General features: G+C 48.5%; 1 non-coding gene across 1 annotated transcript; it reads left to right on the top strand.

Moving 5' to 3' along the window:
- Positions 1-417: 417 nt before the first annotated feature.
- On the top strand, positions 418-547 carry LOC131920193 (small nucleolar RNA SNORA71). Its single transcript, XR_009381539.1, has one exon. It is a non-coding gene; the product is annotated as a small nucleolar RNA SNORA71 (small nucleolar RNA).
- The last annotated feature ends 10,651 nt before the right edge of the window (positions 548-11,198 follow it).

Genomic DNA, 11,198 nt, shown 5'->3' with positions numbered 1-11,198 from the left:
CTTGCCAGATGTCCTTGAAAACAAGAGGATGTTTGCAGTTATGGTAGAATGCTACTGTCACACTCCGACACGTATTTCCTTGGCCAGATGTCATGTTCTTCACATTTATCTTCTTGGAAAAAAGGTTCAATTAGTAAAATGTAAAAAGCTGCTTTTCGTCCGGTAAGAAAAAAAGCAAACATTACAGACTGCTATCTTACACGCTCTGTATTTTGTAATCAAAGTTGTAACAGTGTAAGGTGGCTAAGAATAAAGACTCTACTCCCTGCTTCCGGAACAAGCTGAGTCCTTTGCTGTTCCTCATTTTGGTCTCCGTGGTCTCCTCAACCCCAATCTTTCACAGGGAGAAGCAAACCAAAACTACACCAAGATTCCAGCTCAACCTAGTCAGAATAACTATCATAAAACTAAAGAAGCCCCCGTATTTGAAGGTGACTGTGGGCTGCCCATGCCCTGACCATTGATACTGCAGGGAGAGAGGGTCAAAAGCTTTTCCCCATGTTTGGAATGTCTGCTCCAGTCCTTGCCAAACTCTTGTGATTTGTTTGTTTGTTTGTTTGTTTGAGACAGGATTTCTCTGTGTGTAGCCCTGACTGTCTGCAAACTCACAGAGATCTACCTGCTTCTGGATTCCTAGTGCTGGGCTTAAAGGTGGGAGCCACCACCACCTGGCAACTCTGGTGCTTTTAACACATCTTCCTTCTCACAACCACATCTGTATCCCGGTTGCTGACATCTGGCTAGCGGTGCTTTCTACCAGCGCTGGGCACTGTCCTCAGAAGCTTATGGAAGACATTTGTGGACACCCTAGGGACAGAGAATGGACAGGGAAACCACCACACACAGTGAAACTGGAGAAGCTGCCCAGAGCATCATGGGACAGCTTTTTACTCTACATAGTAGTTGGCTCAGGGATGGGAGACTCAAGTCAAGACACAAAGGCTTGACACCAGCACTTCAGAAGCTATGGCCTGGCCCCATGCCCATCTGCTAGTGCCTGGAATGACCTCTGTGATAAAAGCTTTGCCACTGAATTTATTGCTGACTTTTCTGCTACCTCCCCAACAACTGTGCAGTAAACCTTATAGATAAAAACAAATAACAGCCAGGCAGCGGTGCGCCAGGCAGCGGTGGCGCACACCTTTAGTCCCAGCACTTGGAGGCAGAGCCAGGCGGATCTCTGTGAGTTCGAGGCCAGTCTGGTCTATAGAGTGAGATCCAGGACAGGCTCCAAAACTACACAGAGAAATCCTGTCTCGAAAGAAACAAAAGAAAATCTCTCTCTCTCTCTCTCTCTCTCTCTCTCTCTCTCTCTCTCTCTCTCTCTCACACACACACACACACACACACACACACACACACACGAATATTATTTATCCCTAAAGAATGAAATTATGTCATATGCAGGAAAAATGGATGGACCTGGAAGCATCATGTTAAACAAGATTAGCCAGACTCAGAAAGACAGGTGTTGCCAGGTGTAGGGGCACATACGTTTCATCCCAGTATTCAGAAGGCAGAGGCAGGTGGATCTCTGTGAATCTGAGGCCAGCCAGAATTATATAGTGAGAACCTGTCTCAAGATAAAAGAGAAAAATAAAGTATCATGCTTCCCTTCACATGTGGAATCTGGGAGGGACGAAAGCAGAAGGGACTCTAGGAGGGAGAAGCATGGGAAGGGAGGGGCAGACAAGGAGGGGAAGATACCATCCAAGCCTGTTACGTACAAACAAACATGATCTGTCACATGGAACTCATTATTTTGTACATTTAATGTACACTAATAAAAACAGAAACTGGTAGTGAGATATGTATGACACTCGGTCTACCATTTTAAGCATGTTTAAGTGTACAATTCAGAGGCATTAAGAACTGTAGAGGGAAAAACAGCTTTCGCTCTACCTTTCACAGTTCTTTTAATAACTGAGAGTAAAGCAAACAGAAGCTTAACAAGGTGTACCCCTCATGCACACAGGGAGGAGCCCAGTAAAGGAACTAATCATGAAGAGTTAGCTCAGAGGCTTGCCCTCTCGGGACTGAGATACAGCTCAGAGGACCCATCAGGCAGCTCACAACTGCCTACAACTCCAACTCTAGGGGACACAACGCCCTCTCCTGGCCTCCACTGGCACTGCACTCACATGTGCGTGCACATGCACACTTAAAAATAAAAAATAATCTTAAAAGAAGAAAATCAGGCTTGAATGGAAGTCAGGAAGGCATACAGACTAGTACAACAGCATGGGACTCCTTGGTTTCGGTCATGCACACACCCCACTCTGACCTAGCAACCTGCAAGCAACCCCACCCACCTTGGGCTGCATGCATGCCAACTTGGAACAGCAGAGGTTTCTCCTTCCCTAATGTCCAGCACTATTCTATTACATCATACTCTGCTTGTGTCTGGTAAGAAGACAGGGAAGGGCTGCCATACCCTGCTGCATCAGTGTTTTGACCAATTGTCTTTTAGTGATTACATCCCAGTGCATATAGCAGCAGCACCTGGCACATTAGGCACTTAATTATTTAAAAAAAAAAAAAAAGGCATGAGAAACTAGTGGTCTAGACTATGTGAATGAAGGATGAACCTACACCTGGGCACGACCTGGACAGCTCTATACCTGTCTCCCAGAGGCTGGACCAGGCTGGTGCATCGGGGAAGAGCCTGATCTGTCTGGACCTGAGGAAATCAGACACTCCCCAACCTGGGTGTGTCACCTTTACCTCAGCCTGCTGTATCACTGGAGGCCAGGCCCTGCCATCCCTGGGTGAGTAACCAAACAGTAACCCGGGGAGGTGTAACCGAGGAATTCCTTTCTCAGGGACACGTGAGGCCCACTCACTGCATGCCAGACTGCCCTGAAGCAATGCCACCATCAGCTGCCCGTATGCTGACTCTGCCAGGTGACCCCTGAGGAGCGTTGGGACGTGGCTGCTGCTTCGGAGCTTCTGCTTTTAGGGAGGTCTCACTGTGTAGCCCAGACAGACTCAAACTCTGGACTCTCCTTCAGCCTCCTAATGCTGAGATGACAGGGGTGACTTTGCCTACCCAGCATAAGCTTTTCACATCGCACAATCCCAGCAGGAGAGCCAAGCTACCAGAAACAACAGAATGTTTCCATCGGTTGCTGCTCCATCTTTATGTATTTAACTTGGTACGGTGACAGGTGGCTGTTTTCTTTGTTTGTTTGAGACAAGGTTTCTCTGTGTCGCCCTGGCCATCTTGGGATTCACTCTGTAGACCAGGCTGGCCTAGAACCAGAGATTTGCCTGCTTCAGGTGCTGGGACTAAAGGTGTGCGCCACCATCAGCAGGCCAGATGGCAGATTTCTTAAGAAAGAGCCATCACAGACATGTGACCCCAACACTCAAGAAGCTGAGGCAGGAGGATCATAAATTCTAGGCTAGCCTGAGCTACATAGTAAGACTCTATCCCAAAAAACAAAAACAAGGAGGAGGAAGAAGAGGAGAGGGGAAAAGTGTGGTACACACTGTAATCCTAGTTCTTGGGAGGCTGAGGGAAGAGGACCATGAGTTCCAGGCCTGCCTGGGCTACATGAGACCTTTCTCAAAAACAGAGACAAAAATAAGAATGAGACGCTGACACTGGCTCTGACCTGTCTGCAGCCCTGACCCACATCCCTGTCTTTCCCATACTCCTGATCCCAAGAATGAATGCCACTCATGTTGGCAGTGGGGGTGCTGAGGAAACACTTCATAAATTACTTGTAGGGTCCTCACAGCCACCGTCCTCCAGGGAGCCATCATGTGATGCCAGTCTTCTCTGACCCGACCTGAGTGTCTCTATCCATGCCACTTGCCAAGTCCTAGAGAAGAAGGAAGCCAGAGGGCTCTGGAGTGGATGTCAAAGCCCTTCCTTACCCCAAGAGGGTAAAAAGTATGTTTGTGTGGAGACAGAAGGCATGGCCGGCAACCTGTAAAGTGTCAGACCCCAGGCCAAGTACGGGGCAGTATGAGGATCCCCAAGATCGGAACGCAAACAGAGCAAGGACTGAGTCTGCAGCAGTGACAGGGTCCGGAAGTAAGCATCACAATGACAGCTACTATTTTCTTTTCTTCCTGAGGACCTTGAGTAACCACTTTGTGATATTGTGATTTATAATGACACACACACCACCCTATTCCCAGTACAGCGCTCATAAGATGCTTGGAATTCTCTAAATTATTCATAATAAGCCCTTTCAACCCCAGTGTATGCTAATGAGGTGACTCTTAGGAATATGGAGCTGGGTCCTGGGAAACAAAGTGTGACCAGAAGACTGGAAGGTCCAGCCCCACCCATGGCTAGGGAGGTGGAGGCAGGCAGTTTGCGTCAACTTCCAGGGGCTAAGAAGCTCATGACTCATGTCCTGGGACTAAGTCTCCCCAAAGGAGGGGTTCAGCTTCCACAGAGATGAACACATGGGGTGCTGGCAGGGTGGATCCCCAGAGGAGAGGCAGCACTACGCCCCTCAACTGCTAAGCAATCATCTTACTGCTGAAATGGCAATTCCCAGACCTTTTTGAAAAACGATTTTCCATTGTGTGCACACTAGTGGCAGTCAGAAGACAACCTGTGGGAGTTGGGTCTCTCCTTCAATCATATGGGCCCCAGGACCAAACACAGGTTGGTCAGCAGGTACCTTTCCTGATAAGCCAGCCACCTCACCAGTGCCCCTCTCCCACATAAGGTATGAGAAAGAGAGGCAGAGGGGCAGATAGAGACAGAGAGAGAGAGAGAGAGAGAGAGAGAGAGAGAGAGAGAGAGGCAGAGAGAGAGAGAGAGAGAGAGAGAGAGAGAGAGAGAGGCAGAGAGAGAGAGAGAGAGAGAGAGAGAGAGAGAGAGAGAGAGAGAGAGAGAGGCTTCTCTGAGTTCCATGGGGGTTCTGGGAACCTCTGATTTGTAGCCAGCCAGTCAGGAGGTGAAACTGAGGCAGCCGTGAAGCTGGCTGCAGACTGCAGGTTCCATGTCAACTCTACGTAGTACGGAGCTGATTTCAATCACAAGTTAACCACCTGGCAGTGGAGAATGGGTCACTGTGGGGAAAACCACCCCGAACGGTATCAGAAATAAACTACAGACAGTAGTTGACACAGGACAGAGAGAAACAGGATGTTTCTTCCACAACTTTAAGCACAGCTCTTCTGCAAACGCTCTGTAAATAGGGCAAAATCACATCACCAGCATTACCCACATCACCCCCACCCCCCCATCCCCACCCTCCACCGTCCCAGTGCTGAGGATGGAGCCCATGGCTTCCTCCATGCTAGGCAAGTTCCACCACTGTGCTGCGTCCTCAGCCCCACACGGACATTCCTAACCAGCATGTTTCTTAATGAGGTAGTTCGGGTTCACAATCAACCTCAGCAGCCCCTCCTACCTGCACACCTCCTTTCCGAATGACTTTCGCCACTCCTAGACATCATCAGGGTAAAGTCTTGGTTGGCCCAGTGGCTTGCTCAACTTAGGGCAGTGGTTCTCAACCTCGATAATGCTGCGACCCTTTAATACAGTTCCTCATGTCGTGGTGACCCCCAACCATAAAATTATTTTCAATGACTTGTGATCCTTACAGGGCAGGGGCCAGGACCCTAGGAGAGGTGTCACCAGCCAAACTTGGAGAGGTGACGGAAGAAAATGAATCTCACTCACCATCATTATAGCCCTCAGTTCTGGGTGGGAGCCAGACCTACTTAGCATCATTTGGGGAACCTGAGGAGTAGAAAGATAGTACTTGGTACCTCTGCCACCAGGAAACAGAGTCTCCAGATAAGATTCATAACTCTGGAATAATGATGGTCCACTCAAGACCATATGCAAATGTATGGGTTGAGTGGATGCTCTATAGCTCACAGATATGCCTGGGGTTATTAGAGAAGGACTGAGGTGGGAGTGGGCCTGGAGCAGGACCCTGAAAATGGAAAAGGACTCATTGGGGAGGGGTCCCTTAGTGTGGTCATGGAGAGGGCAGAGAAGTATAACACATCAGCCTGGGCACAAAGCAGGGGGCCAGGGTGGGAACACTCCACTGTCGTTTATTTCACCTAACGCTGCCTGATTCCTGGAGATGGTCAATGCCCTCAGATCTAACACTAGCAAGGCCTGGTTAAAGCTCTAGGGGAAACACAAGACCTCTAGGGAAATGTGTCTGTCACCAAAGCAGGCCCATGAGAAGCAGGAATCAAGGTGAGGCCTGGTCTAGAAGGGCTCTGCTGATGCTTGGTTTAGGAGAAGGTGAACACTGCCACACTGGTGGCTCCGTCCAGACGGCTCCATTAAGCAGGCTACCTACCGGCTTCTGTGCACAACTCCACGCTCAGCCCCATAGGAGGCATCTCTTGGCCAATGTTTTTGCCAGTTCACAGAGACACTCTGCTCTTGGGGAAGATCCATGTCAGACTTTTTCTGGGAAGCTACATTTCCCCAGTGCTCCTTCTCTACTCCCTTTGCGGGTGCCTGGTCCCCTGGCAGCCTGCTCCCTGGTTCTTCCTGTCATTTCACAGTGCCCAGGGGTATGGTGGGGGTGTGCACCCATTACACTACACAGAAATAAAGAACACTCCCACCCACCAACTCTTCAACTCGGGAGGGGCTATTTTAGGTTGCACCTGCCCCAAGGAAAGATCAACAGCCAATGTCCTTATTTACAAGTGGAAAGGCTGAGTCAAGGCACTGACTTATCAAGGCATCCTCAACACTCCAGTGACTCAGTGAGGTCAATATGCCACCAAACCCAACAGACAACTTTATGCCTTCAGGCCCTACTGTGTGCACGGTTATGGGGCTTAGCCAGAGCCAACACTTCCCGCTGTGGTCCTACATGAATGCAGCTCAGCATCATGAGGTCAATAACGCTGGAATCCTAGCTAAGTGTGGTAGCTCAGGCCTGTAATTACAGTATTCAGGTTTAGGCAAGAGGATCTGGAGTTCAGGAAAGCCAGGGCTACATATCAAGTTCAAGCCTAGCCTGAGTTATATGGAGAGACCCTATATTAAAACAAACAAACAAAAAACAGCAAGGGATATGATCTTGCCTGAGATGTTAAATCCTCTGGACACACTGAGAGGCAACCCATGCACACACACAGGCACACACACAGAGGCAGATAGATGATCAAAAGACAGATAGACAGACAGATACATCCCGTATGCAAAGGATTTGCTAATAACAAGTTTGTGGATTCTGTGGTTTTAGTTCTCTGAGAGACACAGCACCAAGGGAGTCTGTCCATTTTGTTACAAATGTTAAGTACAACCTTTTTTACGGTGAAGCACCCCTAACAGGGCTCTGTAGAGTTACAAGTGTTTGCCAAGCATGTAGGAGGCCCTATTCAATCCAGAATAATCTTTTTAAAAAATAGTAATTCTGAAGTATCACCAGGTTGAAACTTCCAGTCTCAATGTAGATCCAGCCTGAAAAGGCCAGATCCCCAACCCTAGGTACTAGGGCCAGGCCCTACTCAGACTTGGACATCTGACTACTTGGCTTTCTCATCCCATCACCCAGGACACCACCCCATCCATCCATCTTCACTGCTCAGCTCCAGCAGCAACAGGAATTCGAGCAGCAGCTGTGAAGAGCAATTTAGGACCCAAAGTGCCCAGAGGCATGCACTGCCCAACTCCCAACACTTCCTACAAGTCTAGGGTGTGTGTACACCTGTTGAATCTTTCTAAGGCTCGTACTGAGGAATCAGCATTTACTCTCATTGCTCGTTTTCTCCTATTCCTTCCCCTTCCAATAAATATCTTTAATCTTTCTCTTCCATCTTAATCTGCTCTTTTCTCCCAGCCCCAGTGGGACTGGGGATCAAATCTAGCCTTGTGCATGTTAGATAAGCACTATCCTGAGCCAAATCTCTAGCCTGTCATACTCATCTTTGCTAGAAGACATCAGGTCACTCTGGAAAGGAGGTAAGAAAGAAATAGGACGAGGGAAGGAAGGAGGGAGTCAGGGAGAGAGACAGAGAGAAAGAACACTATGGACACTGGAAACATACCTAACAATCAAATTACAAAGTTACATTTAACTTCACTCTGGGGCTCCTGCTGTGTAGTTACCAGAAACATTTACATTTTTGCTTTTTTAAAAATTATTATTAAAAACACATCCTGGCTGGTGAGATGGCTCAGCAGGTAAAGGTACCTGCTACCAGGCCTGCTGACCCAAGTTCAATTCCCAGAACCCACATGGTTAGAAGGAGCGAACTGACTCCCTCAAGTTGAACACACACACACACACACACACACACACACACACACACACACACAAATCCCAGTGAAGATAAACAGAAGCTGAACTCTGGGCACTACTAGGGAAAAGTAAAACAGTAGACCTACTATGGAAAACAGTAAGGAGAAAGTGAAGCAGAATCACCACATGACCCAGGACCCGGGAATGCCATACCTGAGTGGGCACTCATGTCTGAGTAGACACTCAGAAAGAGCTACCTCAGCCTGGCCAGCTTCTGCAACACTGTGGGCGGCAACCCCCGAGAGGGCACTGCAGTCCCCCCAGACAGTGTTCATGACCCTTCACCCACAGTGCCTGCGACAAAGAACGCCTCATATGCAAGGGTGCTTGGGATTGGGGAATACTTTCAGGGATCGCACTGGTGGAGCATCTTCAGTCTGGATCAGAAACCCCACACGTGGGCCAGCGCGATGGCTCAGCGGGCAGAGGCACTTGCCTTGCCACCAAGCCTGACAACCTGAGTTCCCACATGGTGGAGGGACTCTGACCTCCACATGCACACCGTGGCACACACACACACCACACAGATAAATGTAATAATAAAAACTTGGAGCATCTGGGTAAAGCAGTAGACTGGAAGCTGCCTCCATAGGACCCAGCGAAAAGTCACAATGAGTAAAAACAGACTATTCCAAAAAGAGGTGGAACTTTGGAAAAATCACAAAGGTGGTGCCCGAACAGCTGAGAAGTACAAAGAAAAAGATGGGCGAACCAAAGGACAGTGAGCAAGCCAAGCACAACTCCAGACACAGCTCCCTGGCAGAGGAGAAGCAGAAGCCTCATCCAAGAGGAAAGCCAGGCAGCCCTGATGAAGAGGCTGGCAGTTCACCCTCAGGACAGCCAGCCCCACAAACCTCAGGGCCTATTGGGAGTTTTGGTGAGACGATATTCCCTCTGACCAATGGATCCACAAGTGAAGAGGAATCCCATTCTATGGCCTGGGGCCACCTTGAGAGGCAGCCTACTACTTAAAACTGAGGACCCTGGAGGCTGGAACAAGGAACCACCATAGGTCAGGGGGATGGAATCGAACCTGTCCTGGCTGTCGGGTCAAACAGCCCCGGGAGGCAGGTGTGTGGAGAGCACAGGGCTAGACACCGACAAGCCAACAAGTGCACGCGGCAGGCAGTTCAGCTCAGGCCAGGAAGAGGGAAAGGTGGCCTTGGTCTCAGGGCCTGGGAGCAGACTCCATCAACTGAGAAGAGCCCTGAGGTCTCACAGCCTGAGCCCGAGGCCAACAGGATTAACCTGTAGAGCCTGACACTCGGAAGCTCCTGCAGCTGACCCCTCTAGCAGGAAGGCCGATATTTAGGAGGTTTGGATACAGGAAGTCAGGTCCTCCATGTGCACACATTACAACATTCTAGCTACTTCCCCCACTCTAAAACCTTGGAAGAGTCCTTCAGCTGTGACGTTAGGAACCCAGCAGGTAGGATCCAGAGTTTCAGGGCAGACTGATGTTCAGCTGTGACGTTAGGAGCCCAGCAGGTAGGATCCAGAGTTTCAGGGCAGACTGATGAGAAGGGAAGCTACCAAAGTGAACACGGCTCTAGCAACCATCAGATGCTGGTCCAGTGCAGGCTCAGCACCGCCACAAACCTTGGAAAGGCAAGAGTCCACACAACCTCCTGCCCTCCCTGCGCATCTAACGAGCAGTCTCCCATTTTCGAGGGTCCAGAAACCTGCTCCAACAATATTAAAAGCTGCAAGAGAAAAACGCCGAGTCACTGACAAAAGAGAATATAATCTCAGATTTCAAATCAGCAATAACATAAATCAGGAAAGCACGAAGCAGTGCTTCAAGCCTTGAAAGTCAGTACCTATCAGCCACGGCTGAATGTCCAGCAAAGCTACTGCTTACAACGACATGAGACTGACACTCGGCTTACTGTGCCCAGAGGGCAATTATCTTTTTTAAAATATTTTTATTTACTTTTTAAATTTAATTTTGTTTTTTTCTTTTTTAAAAAAAATATTTATTTATTTATTATGTATACAGTGTTCTGTCTGCACAACAGAAGAGGGCACCAGATCTCATTATGGATGGTTGTGAGCCACCATGTGGTTGCTGGGAATTGAACTCAAGACCTCTGGAAGAGCAGCCAGTGCTCTTAACCTCTGAGCCATCTCTCCAGCCCAGGCAATTATCCTTTACCTGACAGAAGAATAAGGACATGTCAAGGCAAGCACAAACTTTGGCAGTTCATGGCCACTAGGTCTTACTTCAGAGGATACATAAAGGAACAATATACACAGAGGAGCACTACGTAAGGAATCCATCATGTCTAACACAGTAAATCAGCAAACCCTTAATACCAACAGGGAGAAAGAAAAACAAACTAACTAACTAAACCCAACCAACCAGGAAAACAAACAAGAAAATTAAAGCAACTAGCAAACATTTCTCAATAATAACCTTAAGTGTAAACAGCTCAACTTGCCAAGAGACATAGACACTGACTGGATTGAAAAGCAAGGTCCACCTACTGGGCAGGTCACCCAAAGTAAAAATCAACAAAGACCTCAGAGTTAAATTACACCATAGGTCCCATGGACTAACAGATCCACAAGATGTCCCATCTAACAGATATGGGATATCTATTCTCTAAACAGCCTACAGAACATTCTAAAACAGACCACAATGTAAGTTTCAACAAGCACACAACCCCACCTAGCTTTAGCTACTTAACCTTTATTTTAGCAAGGTGTCAAAAACAAAGGGGCGGGGAGCTCTTGAACAAATGGTGCTAGGGAGGCTGGGTATTCACCCGAGAAACAATGGAACTAAATCCGCATCTCTCACAGCACACAAACATTACTTTAAAATGGATCCAAGACCTTTCTGTGAGATGGGAAACTGCTTGAGGAAGCATCCATAAAACATAGGCACGGGGTGGGGTGGGGGATGGGGGGTGGGGTGGGAGGTGAGGGGTAGGGTGGGAG

Source organism: Peromyscus eremicus, chromosome 9 (genome assembly GCF_949786415.1).
Source record: "Peromyscus eremicus chromosome 9, PerEre_H2_v1, whole genome shotgun sequence".
NCBI lineage: Eukaryota > Metazoa > Chordata > Mammalia > Rodentia > Cricetidae > Peromyscus > Peromyscus eremicus.
The sequence above is the reverse complement of the archived record's forward strand: the minus strand, read 5'-3'. Positions and strand labels throughout refer to the sequence as shown.